At 43.3% G+C, this 13,484-nt stretch overlaps 1 protein-coding gene across 1 annotated transcript in view; it reads right to left on the reverse strand.

The window, feature by feature from the left end:
* LOC311144549 (PDZ and LIM domain protein 2-like) overlaps positions 1-13,272 on the reverse strand; it is a 76,437-nt gene extending 63,165 nt beyond the window's left edge. The window contains exon 1 of the mRNA XM_084180579.1: positions 13,206-13,272. The gene's annotated coding sequence lies outside the window, so the exon portion shown is untranslated. The remainder of the gene's footprint in view (positions 1-13,205) is intronic.
* Between the last annotated feature and the right edge of the window lie 212 nt (positions 13,273-13,484).

The following is a 13,484-nucleotide window of genomic DNA, read 5'->3' on the forward strand; positions in this document are numbered from 1 at the left end:
TAAGCTACGTACAACGAACACAATTGCATTTTAAATCGATTGCAATTTGAATGCACAGATATACCGTGACAGAAATATCGTGCCATTCATCCATCCACCTTTGAGCAAGGCACTTAACACTAATTGCTCCTGTAAGTCGCTCTGGATAAGAGCGTCTGATAAATGACTAAAATGTAATGAGGAACTAGAAACTGATAGGTCCAGTGAGTCAAATACTCTCACTTCCGCTGATCTACACCTGCCTACCAAATACCAGGGATATCTTATCATGGTTTACCTTAAATTGCTATGGTCTACTTTACAGCACTTTATATGCAGTATCATTCAGAGTTTCAGTTGTGAAATCTAGAGTCAAAGGTGAATGAAGCAATAATGACTTTGATAAAGGCTGTGGAAATCAATTGCACAGAGAGACTTGAAGGCTGTATTCAGTTTCCAAGTGGGGAATGATCCATTTCTGAGGAGAGTTCAAACTGTCATACTCAAATGAAAGAGCCCCCAGGCACTTGTCATGTCTTTGAGTGAGCAGCCCCTCAGGGTAAGGTAGGATTGACACACAGGAGAGAGCAGAACAGGTCAAGTATCCTGGTGTTGGATTCCAGAGTGTTCCTCACTGCTCAAACACCCACTGCATTGTGCCAGCGGTGCTCAACAGAGAAAGGCAGATTAAAATCAATTAGCTTTAGCCCCTGGTAAGCCTGGGGTACCGACTGTACACTTACTGACTAGCCTCTTCTATACACACACCATGGAAACTCCTCCAAGTACACAACATAACACGCAGGGGCAAGAGAGGGTCACTGCTGTCGACTTGGTAGAGCGAGAAAATGTTTGGGGCTTGGTCTTGGGATGGAAGTAACCTGGAAGCCAATTCACAATCACAAGTGCCATCAAATCAAAATTGTATTTGTCACATGCGCCGAATACAACAGGTGTAGACCTTACAGTGAAAGGCTTACTTACAAGCCCTTAACCAACAATGCAGTTTTAAGAAAGAATACCCCCAAAAAAGATCACAAAAAAATACAATATAAAATAATACGAAATAAAAGTAACTAATAATTAAAAAGCAGCAGTAAAAATAACAATAGCGAGGCTATATACAGGGGGTACCGGTACCGAGTCAATGTGCGGGGGCACAGGTTAGTCGAGGTAATAGGTACATGTAGGCAGGGGCGGTGTGTTCATTAGGGCGATATGGGCAACGCACTGCCAAACGGGAAAAGGAAGGGATTTTTTTTCTAATCAATTATATCACGGCAACAGTAGTTATCAGTGTTCTAATCTAGACGTCTGATCTGCCACTAAATGTCCAATCAGGCTAAAGTCGTGCTTCAAATGGCCCCGCCCCTTTTGGGGCGATTTCAGTCAGGTTGAAAATCGCCCCAGAAGTCTGTCATAGCCTCTCATGTAAAATCTTTTTTTTTCAAATATCAGAGCTTTCAATACAATCTCTATGGGTTTCTGAGGGCTTGCACTTACGCGCTTTCGTCATACGTAACATAACCATGAACGTAACTAAGAAAAGAGCGGGTAGCAGCGTCAATCAATTCACGTACTACTATCAAAAGATGGCTAGCGTTCAGTGCAACTCGATTGTCTCTTTGAAAGAAGTTCACATCAAAGACCATTCAAAACGAGCTACTGGAGTGTATGCTAGCGGTCATGAGGGAACATATTGTGGAGGAGGTGAAGTCGGCGAACTTCGTAGCTATCCAAGCTGACGAGACCACGGACGTTTCTACACAGACACAGCTGGTGCTTGTGCTGAGGTACATAGATAGCAACCACAAAGTGCAAGAGCGCTTTTTTGAGTTCCTTCCCATCTCGGAATCAACCTCAGTCTCAATCGCCAGTGTGCTTTTGGAGAGACTGAACGGTCTTTTTGCCGACAACGAGAAAGTCAAACTGTGGTGCACTGGCACTGTACCAGGTTCTCATGAGCTACAACCTCCAGGAGACGTTCTCTGAGACTGTGACTCTGTTGAACATCCTCATAACTACTCCCATGACAACAGCTGAAGCTGAGAGATGTTTCTCAACTTTGACACGAGTTAAGACATTCCTGCGAAATTCAATGGGCCAGGAACGTCTGAATGCACTGGCCATGCTTTCCATGGAGAGGGAACTAGTCCTCAGCATGCCTGATTTCAATGAGAAAGTCATTGACCGCTTTGCTGCATTGAAAGAGAGAAGAGAACAGTTTCAGTACAAGTAATGTAGCCTCTCTCTCTCTTTGTACCTCCCTGTCTGTCTCTTTAACACACACACGCCCAAATCAGTTCACAGTTGATGTTGTTTAAAATAGTTATTTTTCATTTTAAAAAAAGTAAAAAAAATAAAAAAATCTGTTCATGTTCATTTTTACAAATCTATACAATTGGCCAGAATATGGTTGTTCATATTTACAAATCTATACAATTGGCCAGAATACGGTTGTTCATTTTTACAAAGCCATACAGATAGCTGTGTTTACCTTTTCTAGAAATTATTTTCAAATTCTGTTTTCAGGCAAAATGTCTATCACTGTTCATTTTCACAAATCTATACAAGACGGCAGAATATGGAAGTCTATAAAAATTTCTTATTACCAATAACTTGCATCAATGTTTTCAGTAGCCTCTATCAAAAGCTCCTGCTTGCTTGTTGTGAATTATGCTCAGGTGCACATATTTCCAATTCAACCATGAGGCAAAAAATGTGGTAAAAGCTCTTGTTGATCCTGCAATCTGAACAAATACCAAGATGCTGTATTTTCAGCTGATATTTCATTTGTTTATGGAAATGCATATTGTTTATGCAGTGTTGAGGAATGTGAAAGAACACCCTTGATTATTTTTACTGTGATAACTTATTTTGCTTTTGTAAGCCAACACTTTTGAGATCAGTCAATAAATGCTTCTGGCATTGACTTATATGCTGCCCCTGTCTTCATGTTGTTGCTGGACATATCTTTTTTTAAATGTGTGTAGGTCACCTAAATCATCAGAAAAATTGCCCCCCCTGAGAATTTTTTCAGGAGCCGCCACTGCATGTAGGTAGAGTTATTAAAGTGACTATGCATAGATAATAAACAGAGAGTAGCAGCAACGTAAAATAGGGGGGGGAGGGGGGGGGGAGGGGGGTAGCCATTTGATTAGATGTTCTTATGGCTTGGGGGTAGAAGCTGTTTAGAAGCATCTTGGACCTAGACTTGGCGCTCTGGTACCACTTGCCGTGCGGTAGCAAAGAGAACAGTCTATGACTAGGGTGGCTGGAGTCTTTGACCATTTTTATGGCCTTCCTTTGACACCGCCTGGTATAGAGGTCCTGGATGGCAGGAAGCTTGGCCCAAGTGATGTACTGGGCCGTACACACTACCCTCTGTAGTGCCTTGCGGTAGGAGGCAAAGTAGTTGCCATACCAGGCAGTGACGCAACCAGTCAGGATGCTCTCGATGGTGCAGCTGTAGAATCTGAGGACCCATGCCAAATCTTTTCAGTCTCCTTAGGGGGAATAGGTTTTGTCGTGCCCTCTTCACGACTGTCTTGGTGTGCTTGGACTATGTTAGTTTGTTGGTGATGTGGACACCAAGGAATTTGAAGCTCTCAACCTGTTCCACTACAGCCCCGTCGATGAGAATGGGGGCGTGCTCGGTCCCCTTCTTTTTCCTGAAGTCCACAATCATCTCCTTTGTCTTGATCACGTTGAGAGAGAGGTTGTTGTCCTGGCACCACACTGCCAGGTCTCTGACCTCCTCCCTATAGGCGGTCTCGTCGTTGTCGGTGATCAGGCCTACCGCTGTTGTGTCATCTGCAAACTTAATGATGGTGTTGGAGTCATGCCTGGCTATGCAGTAATGAGTGAACAGGGAGTACAGGAGGGGACTGAGCACGCACCCATGAGGGGCCCCCGTGTTGAGGATCAGCGTGGCGGATGTGTTGTTACCTACCCTTACCACCTGGGGGTGGCCCGTCAGGAAGTCCAGGATCCAGTTGTAGAGGGAGGTGTTTAGTCCCAGGGTCCTTAGCTTAGTGATGAGCTTTGAGGGCACTATGGTGTTGAACGCTGAGCTGTAGTCAATGAATAGCATTCTCACGTAGGTGTTCCTTTTGTCCAGGTGTGAAAGGGCAGTGTGGAGCGCAATAGAGATTGCATCATCTGTGGATCTGTTGGGGCGATATGCAAATTGGAGTGGGTCTAGGGTTTCTGGGATAATGGTGTTGATATGAGCCATGACCACCCTTTCAAAGCACTTCATGGCTACAGACGTGAATGCTACGGGTCGGTAGTCATTTAGGCAGGTTACCTTAGTGTTCTTGGGCACAGGGACTACGGTGGTCTGCTTGAAACATGTTGGTATTACAGACTCAGGCAGGGAGAGGTTGAAAATGTCAGTGAAGACACTTGCCAGTTGGTCAGCGCATGCTCGGAGTACACGTCCTGGTAATCCGTCTGGCCCTGCGGCCTTGTGAATGTTGACCTGTTTAAAGGTCTTACTCACATCGGCTACAGAGAGCATGATCACACAGTCATCCAGAACAGCTGGTGCTCTCATGCATGTTTCAGTGTTACTTGCCTCGAAGCGAGCATAGAAGTAATTTAGCTCGTCTGGTAGGCTTGTGTCACTGGGCAGCTCGCGGCTGTGCTTCCCTTTGTAGTCTCTAATAGTTTGCAAGCCCTGCCACATCCGACGAGCGTCGGAGCCAGTGTAGTACGATTTGATCTTAGTCCTGTATTGACGCTTTGCCTGTTTGATGGTTCATCGGAGGGCATAGCGGGATGTCTTATAAGCTGTCTTATAAGCGGGATGTCCCGCTCCTTGAAAGCGGCAGCTCTACCCTTTAGCTCAGTGAGGATGTTGCCTGTAATCCATGGCTTCTGGTTGGGTTACGTACAGTCACTGTGGGGACGACGTCGTCGATGCACTTATTGATGAAGCCAGTGACTGATGTGGTGTACTCCTCAATGCCATCGGAAGAATCCCGGAACATATTCCAGTCTGTGCTAGCAAAACAGTCCTGTAGCTTAGCATCTGCTTCATCTGACCACTTTTTTATTTACCGAGTCACTGGTGCTTCCTGCTTTAGTTTTTGCTTGTAAGCAGGAATCAGGAGGATAAAATTATGTTCAGGTTTTCCTAATGGAGGGCGAGGAAGAGCTTTGTACGTGTCTCTGTGTGTGGAGTAAAGGTGGTCTAGAGTTTTTTTCCCTCTGGTTGCACATTTAACATGCTGGTAGTAATGAGGTAAAACAGATTTAAGTTTCCCTGCATTAAAGTCCCCGGCCATACCTTTGACACAATGCAACTTGTCTAAAGTACTCCCTCCCTGTGCCTTATTCTTTGTTTACCGTCACTTCAAACAACGTAATTGTGAATGTGGGTATGAGACCTGCTAAAACAAGTCTGTGAAATCATCTACAGTTTAGCAGAAGTAAGTATAGCAAGATAATGCTAACACACCCTTGGGTGAGTCTTTGGTTTCATGTGTGTGTCACTAAACCACATTTATGGCAGGGTTGCTCTATTCTGACTGATGTGCTTTAAAGGCGAGTCTTGTTGGCTAGCACAGAGAAGATGCCAGGCCTGGAAATTAACATGTCTGCTTATGCACCATGCTCAGCTCACACTCCTCACCTTTCCCCATGGTTACTACAGAACCAGGTTTTACACAGGCCTGTGCGCTCTTTTTCCTGGAAGTCAGGGACAAAATTCCAATGGATCAAAATGGACAATAAACGTATGTGCTAATGCAGGGGGAATGGCATGATTCAATCTGCAGATGTACTTCATTCATCGGAATTTGCTTCTGGCTGAACATAAATGCAACATAAACACACACACACATCATCCACTGCTGTGGTTGCAGCAGAATGCTCTGGGTATGATTCACACAAGAAAATCTCTTGCTTGTGGCAATTTAGCTCTGTGAACTTTCCATAGCCTTTGTGAGTGTTCTTGTCTTGCTGATGCCCTGTAATGTTTTCAAGCACACGCCCTTTCGTGAGGAGGACTGTGGCTGATGGACACCCGTCCTGCTGCCTGCCCTGAATTGAAGAGAGAGAGGAATGCCATGGAAAGCCTCTTCCCGTGTTAAATGATGTGGAATAACATTCTCAACATTCTCACACGCAGTGACTTCATCAAGTAGAATTGCCATCACTAAGGTGAAGAGGACATAACAAACAATAACAGATTAGATATTAAAAGAATGGGGTGTTGCTGAAGGAAGATGAGTGACTAAGATCTTCCTAGGTTGTGTGAGACTACTATTATCACCCAAGACTGAGCTGCAGGTTCCTCCCTCTTAAAAGGAAAACGTGACAGCGTTTATATTTAGCCTAACATATCTCTAATAAATAATCTCTGGAATTTCAATGATTTCAATGTCATTATGAATTAAACCTTTCATGCAAGGGACCAAATTATTTTATCAAGGTTACGCAAACATGTTCTTTATACACTGTCCTAAAAACTACCATGCCACATATCATCTAGAAGCTATTGTTACTGCTGTTACTACTGTACTCGGTACAGTAGGCATGGTTGTGTCAGTTGTGTGGCTTCAGAGTGCACTGGCTCCACTTCTCGCTCCCTCTCTCTCAACAGCATCATCTGAGGATCATGTTACTGGTGTTGGCGCTACACAGATTGACTCCCCACTGCGATCAGACCACCTCCCCTACACAGACTATTATAACTACTGCTGTACACACCTTTCCTATACTGTCCATACACATACATACACAGTGCCCTCAGTCATTATTGGGACAGCATTTTTTTCTTATTTTGGCTCTGTATGCCAGCACTTTGAAATGATACAGTGACTAAGGAGTTAAAGTGCAGACTTTCAGCTTTCACTTGCGGATATTTTCATCCATATCAGGTGAACTGTTTAGAAATTAAAGCAGTTTTTGTAAATAGAGGACCAAATGTATTGGGACACATTTACTTATATGTGTATTAAAAGTAGTTTTAGTATTTGGTCCCATATTCCTAGCACGCAATGATAACATAAAGCTTGTGACTCTATAAACTTTTTGGATGCATTTACTGTTTGTTTTGGTTGTGTTTCAGATTATTTTGTGCCCAATAGAAATTAATGGTAAATAATGTATTGTGTCATTTTGGAGTCACTTATTGTAAATAAGAATAGAATATGTTTTAAGACTTTTTTCTATTTTTTCATTTATATATATATTTTTCTTTCTTTTTATTTTTTATTTTTGTACACCTTTATTTAACCAGGTAAGCCAGTTGAGAACAAGTTCTCATTTACAACTGCGACCCGGCCAAGATAAAGCAAAGCAGTGCGATAAAAAACAACAACAACACAGAGTTACATATGGGGTAAACAAAACATAAAGTCAAAAATACAACAGAAAATATATATACAGTGTGTGCAAATGTAGCAAGTTATGGAGGTAAGGCAATAAATAGGCCATAGTGCAAAATAATTACAATTTAGTATTAACACTGGAATGATCGATGTGCAAGAGATTATGTGCAAATAGAGACACTGGGGTGCAAATGAGCAAAATAAATAACAATATGGGGATGAGGTAGTTGGGTGGGCTAATTTCAGATGGGCTGTGTACAGGTGCAGTGATCGGTAAGGTGCTCTGACAACTGATGCTTAAAGTTAGTGAGGGAGATGAGTCTCCAGCTTCAGAGATTTTTGCAGTTTGTTCCAGTCATTGGCAGAAGAGAACTGGAAGGAATGGCAGCCAAAGGAGGTGTTGGCTTTGGGGATGACCAGTGAGATATACCTGCTGGAGCGCATACTACGGGTGGGTGTTGCTATGGTGACCAATGAGCTAAGATAAGACAGGGATTTGCCTAGCAGTGATTTATAGATGACCTGGAGCCAGTGGGTTTGGCGACGAATATGTAGTGAGGACCAGCCAACAAGAGCGTACAGGTCACAGTGGTGGGTAGTATATGGGGCTTTGGTGACAAAACGGATGGCACTGTGATAGGCTACATTCAATTTGCTGAGTAGAGTGTTGGAGGCTATTTTGTAAATGACATCGCCGAAGTCAAGGATCAGTAGGATAGTCAGTTTAACGAGGGCATGTTTGGCAGCATGAGTGAAGGAGGCTTTGTTGTGAAATAGGAAGCAGATTCTAGATTTAACTTTGGATTGGAGATGCTTAATGTGAGTCTGGAAGGATAGTTTACAGTCTAACCAGTCACCTAGGTATTTGTAGTTATCCACATACTCTAGGTCAGACCCGCCGAGAGTAGTGATTCTAGTCGGGTGGGCGGGTGCCAGCAGCGTTCGATTGAAGAGCATGCATTTAGTTTTACTAGTGTTTAAGAGAAGTTGGAGGCTACGGAAGGAGTGTTGTATGGCATTGAAGCTCATTTGGAGGTTTGTTAACACAGTGTCCAATGAAGGGCCAGGTGTATACAAAATGGTGTCGTCTGCGTAGAGGTGGATCTGAGTCACCATTAGCAAGAGCGACATCATTGATATACACAGAGAAAAGAGTCGGCCCGAGAATTTAACCCCGTGGCACCCCCATAGAGACTGCCATAGGTCCAGACAACAGGCCCTCCGATTTGACCCATTGAACTCTATCTGAGAAGTAGTTGGTGAACCAGGCGAGGCAGTCATTTGAGAAACCAAGGCTATTTAGTCTGCCAATAAGAATGCGGTGGTTGACAGAGTCGAAAGCCTTAGCCAGGTCGATTAAGACTGCTGCACAGTACTGTCTATTATCGATCGCGGTTATAATATCGTTTAGGACCTTGAGTGTGGCTGAGGTGCACCCATGACCAGCTCGGAAACCGGATTGCATAGCGGAGAAGGTACGGTGGGATTCGAAATGGTCGGTGATCTGTTGTTAACTTGGCTTTAAAATACTTTCGAAAGGCAGGGCAGGATGGATATAGGTCTGTAACAGTTTGGATCTAGAGTGTCACCCCCTTTGAAGAGGGGGATGACCGCGGCAGCTTTCCAATCTCTGGGGATCTCAGACGTTACGAAAGAGAGGTTGAACAGGCTAGTAATAGGGGTTGCGACAATTTCGGCTGCTAACTTTAGAAAGAAAGGGTCCAGATTGTCTAGTCCAGATGATTTGTAGGGGTCCAGATTTTGCAGCTCTTTCAGAACATCAGCTGTCTGAATTTGTGTGAAGGGGGGGGGGGGGGGGGGGGGCATGGGCAAGTTGCAGCAGAGGGTGCAGAGCTGGTGGCCGGGGTAGTGGTAGCCAGGTGGAAAGCATGGCCAGCCGTAGCAAAATGCTTGTTGAAATTCTCGATTATTGTAGATTTATCGGTGGTGATAGTGTTTCCTAGCCTCATTTTACGTTAATGTGGATGCTACCATGATTACGGATAGTCCTGAATGAATCGTGAATAATGATGATTGAGAAAGTCAGAAGCGCAAATATCACCCCCCCCCAAAAAAAAAAAATGCTCACCTCCCGTTATTGTAATGGTGAGAGATTAGCATGTCTTGGGGGTATGTATAGTTCTGCATCTGTGACTTTGACTCATCATTATTCACGATTCATTCAGGACTATTCATAATCATGGTAGCATCCGTCAAACATCTCATTCCAAAATCATGGGCATTAATATGGAGTTGGTCCCCCCTTTGCTGTAAGAACAGCCTCCACTCTTCTGGGAAGGCTTTCCACTAGATGTTGGAACATTTCTGCGGGGACTTGCTTCCATTCAACCACAAAAGCATTAGTGAGGTCGGGCACTGATGTTGGACAATCAGGCCCGGCTCGCTGTCGGCGTTCCAATTCCGCCCAAAGGTGTTGAGGTCAGGGCTATGTGCAGGCCAGTCAAGTTCTTCCACACCGATCTCGACAACCCATTTCTGTATGGACCTCACTTTGTGCACAGGGGCATTGTCATGCTGAAACAGGAAAGTTGGAAGCACAGAATCGCCTAGAATGCCATTGTATGTTGCAGCATTAAGATTTCCCTTCACTGGAACTAAGGGGCACAGCCCGAACCATGAAAAACAGCCCCAGACCACTATTCCTCCTCCACCAAACTTTACAGTTGGCACTATGCATTCGGACAGGTAACGTTCTCCTGGCATCCGCCAAACCCAGATTTGTCCGTCGGACTGCCAGATGGTGAAGCATGTTTCATCAATCCAGAGAACGAGTTTTCACTGCTCCAGAGTCCAATTGTGGCGAGCTTTACACCACTCCAGCCGACGCTTGGCATTGCGCATTTTTACAAACTGACTTGTTGGAAAGGTGGCACCCTATGACAGTGCCACGTTGATAGTCTCTAATGAACTTATCCTATGCAGCAGAGGTAACTCTGGGTCTTTCATTCCTGTGGCGGTCCTCATGAGAGACAGTTTCATCATAGCGCTTGATGGTTTTTGCAACTGCAATTGAAGAAACTTCCTAAGTTCTTGAGATTTTCCGTATTGACTGACCTTCATATCTTAAAGTAATGATGGACTGTCATTTCGCTTTGCTTATTTGAGCTGTTCTTGCCATAATATGGACTTGGTATTTGACCAAATAGGGCTATCTTCTGTATACCACCCCTACCTTGTCACAACACAACTGATTGGCTCAAACGCATTAAGAAGGAAAGAAATTCCACAAACAAGAAGACACACCTGTTAATTGAAATGCTTTCCAGGTGACTACCTCATGAAGCTGGTTGAGAGAATGCCAAGAGTGTGCAAAGCTGTCATCAAGGCAAAGGGTGGCTACTTTGAAGAATCTCAAAATATAACATATATATATATATACAAACACTTTTTTGGTTACTACATGATTCCATGTGTTATTTCATAGTTTTGATGTCTTCACTATTATTCTACAATGTAGAAAATAGTAAAAATAAAGAAAAGCCCTTGAATGAGTAGGCGTTCTAAAAATGTTGTCCGGTAGTGTATATACACACACATCTCTATCCCAGACCCTGACAATGGTCATTCTGATATTGCTCATTTTCATATTTCGTTTTACTTTTTGTACTATGTGTGTATTGTTATTGTATTGCTAGATATTACTGCACTGTTGGAGCTAGAAACATAAGCATTTCACTGCACCTGCGATAACATCTGCAAATCTGTGTACGAGACCAATAAACTTTTATTTGATTTTAAGACTTCTGAACCACTGAGGCAGTCACAGGAAAGTTTACTACTGTTTTGTCAAGTTCAACACATGCACTTTTTCTAAATATCCTGTTGCAACAACGAGTCTCTGCAGCTCATTCAAAGTCTAAAGCCATCTCAGGCAGTGGTTACACACACAGAGCAGAACTCTTACAGAGAACAGGAAATGCTAAGAAAGTAGAAACAGACCGAAAGAGATGGCAATTGATATCAGACATTTCTATTGAACTGAAACTAAGTATTTAAAGAAACTCAACATGAGCCAGTCAGTCACCCAGTAACATGAGCCAGTCAGTCACCCATTGACACTCGTCTGTCTCAGCTAAGACAGCGACTGAGAAAACCACAAAGCTAGAAACAAGAGAACAAGCAACAGTGAAGCTTTCATCACACAAACTCCACCAGATTGTCTCTTAGTGTAACTTCCTCCAGAACTGCAACTTCATGCATGTTGCTTCTTGTGATTCAGGGGAAAGGCTCTATGCAATAGAGCCGAAAAAAACATAATTAGTGTTGTTCATATGAAAATAACAAAAACAAGAGGAATGGCCAAAAAATACATAAAAAATGTTTCCACAGCAGCTAAAGTAGGTGGCTACTGTCCTACATTCTCCAAAAATGTAGGCTACTACTTGTCCAAAACTGTTTTTGTCCCTGGACTGTTTGTCTGTGAACTGTTTGTGCCATGGCCCTGCACACTCAGAACAGCAGAACCATCAGGAAACAGACACAATTGAAAACGAGAGGAGGGGAGTTGGGGGCAGCAAGCACATGAAAGGTTGCAGAGAACAAACACAATGGAGGTGTACTGGTACAGCGCAGTGCAAACAGCAGGCAGGGGGCGGGGGTATGGGGCTGGGGGTTTGAATGGGGCTTGGGTTGAGAGCAACACACGAGTCCTGGGAAACACTTCCAGCTTTTTCCCACCCATTAAAAAAGCCCAATAATTCAATCTACCAGTGTTACCCTGTTTTATATTTTTCAATTGTGGCAATGGTCACAGAATGGGGAGGGGGGGGGGGGGGGCTCGGCTTAAATCAGTCCAGCAGAGAGAAAAATTGCCCGTTTGTCAGCTAATTTCCTGCAATTCTACACATTTTGTCATGGCTATTTCTGTGTTCTTATGCTCAAACATAACAAAACCAATGGGGACTCCAATCGGGACCCCTGGGCATGTCCCATGCATGCCCCGTCAGTAATCCAGCCATGCCAAAAATACTCCTAAATTCATCATTTTGGGAATTTTCAAATCTCCCTGACAGTCTAGATTTTATTTTGGTGATTTCTAGTTCTCAAAGATTATATTATTTAAAAATATATAGGCCAACTATTTTTTTCTACACACTTTCTGTCTGGGTTTAGTCATTTAAGTTTACACTGAAGTTTTTTTCATTCACAATTTAGCAGCGGCGATACAAATGGTATGGTATAAATCTGAACTCAAAAGATTAGATTCCATTTGTGTTTTTGCTGTTTACACATTAGGAAAACAATCAATCAGAAAGGTATCAGATATGTCAAATCATTGGCCAATCTAAAATTGGGCCGCCTGTGTAAACACAGCCAATGAAATCTAAACGATGTTGGAGGCAACTATTCCTCCTTTTCAGTGACAGTCAATCCAACGGGGTGGGGGTCTGAGACAGGCACAGTCAAGCCTGTTGCGAGTTTGGGTATAAATCCAAGATACACAAAACAACATTGTTCCAGTTCTGATGGCTAGGGGCACTGTGGCTACATTAACACAGGCAGCCCAATTCTGATCTTTTTTTCACCAATTGGTCTTTTGACCAATCAGATCAGTTATTTTGCCAATAATTGGGCAAAAGATCAGAATTGGGATGCCTGTGTAAACGGAGCCTTAAATTAGCAATCAACTGAATAATTACATCAACCAAGGTTTACAGACAATTTGCCAGCATTAACAAGAACACTTGTATCTTATGTTTATAGGTATAGGCCTGCATAAATTGAATACATTCGGATACATTATTTATAATTGTTTGTGTAAATAAAGTGAATTGACGCCTAATTGAATCAAATGATTGATGCCTAGCCTATAGCCTAGTGTGAATTGACCTGGGGGACACACAGAAAGTAGCCTATTACACTTACCTAAATCAATGCAGTTGATCAATAATCAGTGATAGTCGAATTGTGTCCGTACACCGGCAGATCCAACACACGTCAAAAACTCATAGGCGACAGTACCTAAAAGAGCGCAGGACCAGAAACACTCCACCCCTTGCGCGCAAGTCGCCTACAAAAATACAGAAAAATGCCGTTTTCAATGTTCCTTCTTTCTGCTCACAGGAATCTCAGCCTTCTCTGAGAGCGATTCGCGCTGCTATGTTGTCAGTGTGATCAAAAGCCTCTGGGTCTGAAAATAATACT

Source organism: Coregonus lavaretus, assembly GCF_964263955.1.
Source record: "Coregonus lavaretus genome assembly, chromosome: 17".
NCBI lineage: Eukaryota > Metazoa > Chordata > Actinopteri > Salmoniformes > Salmonidae > Coregonus > Coregonus lavaretus.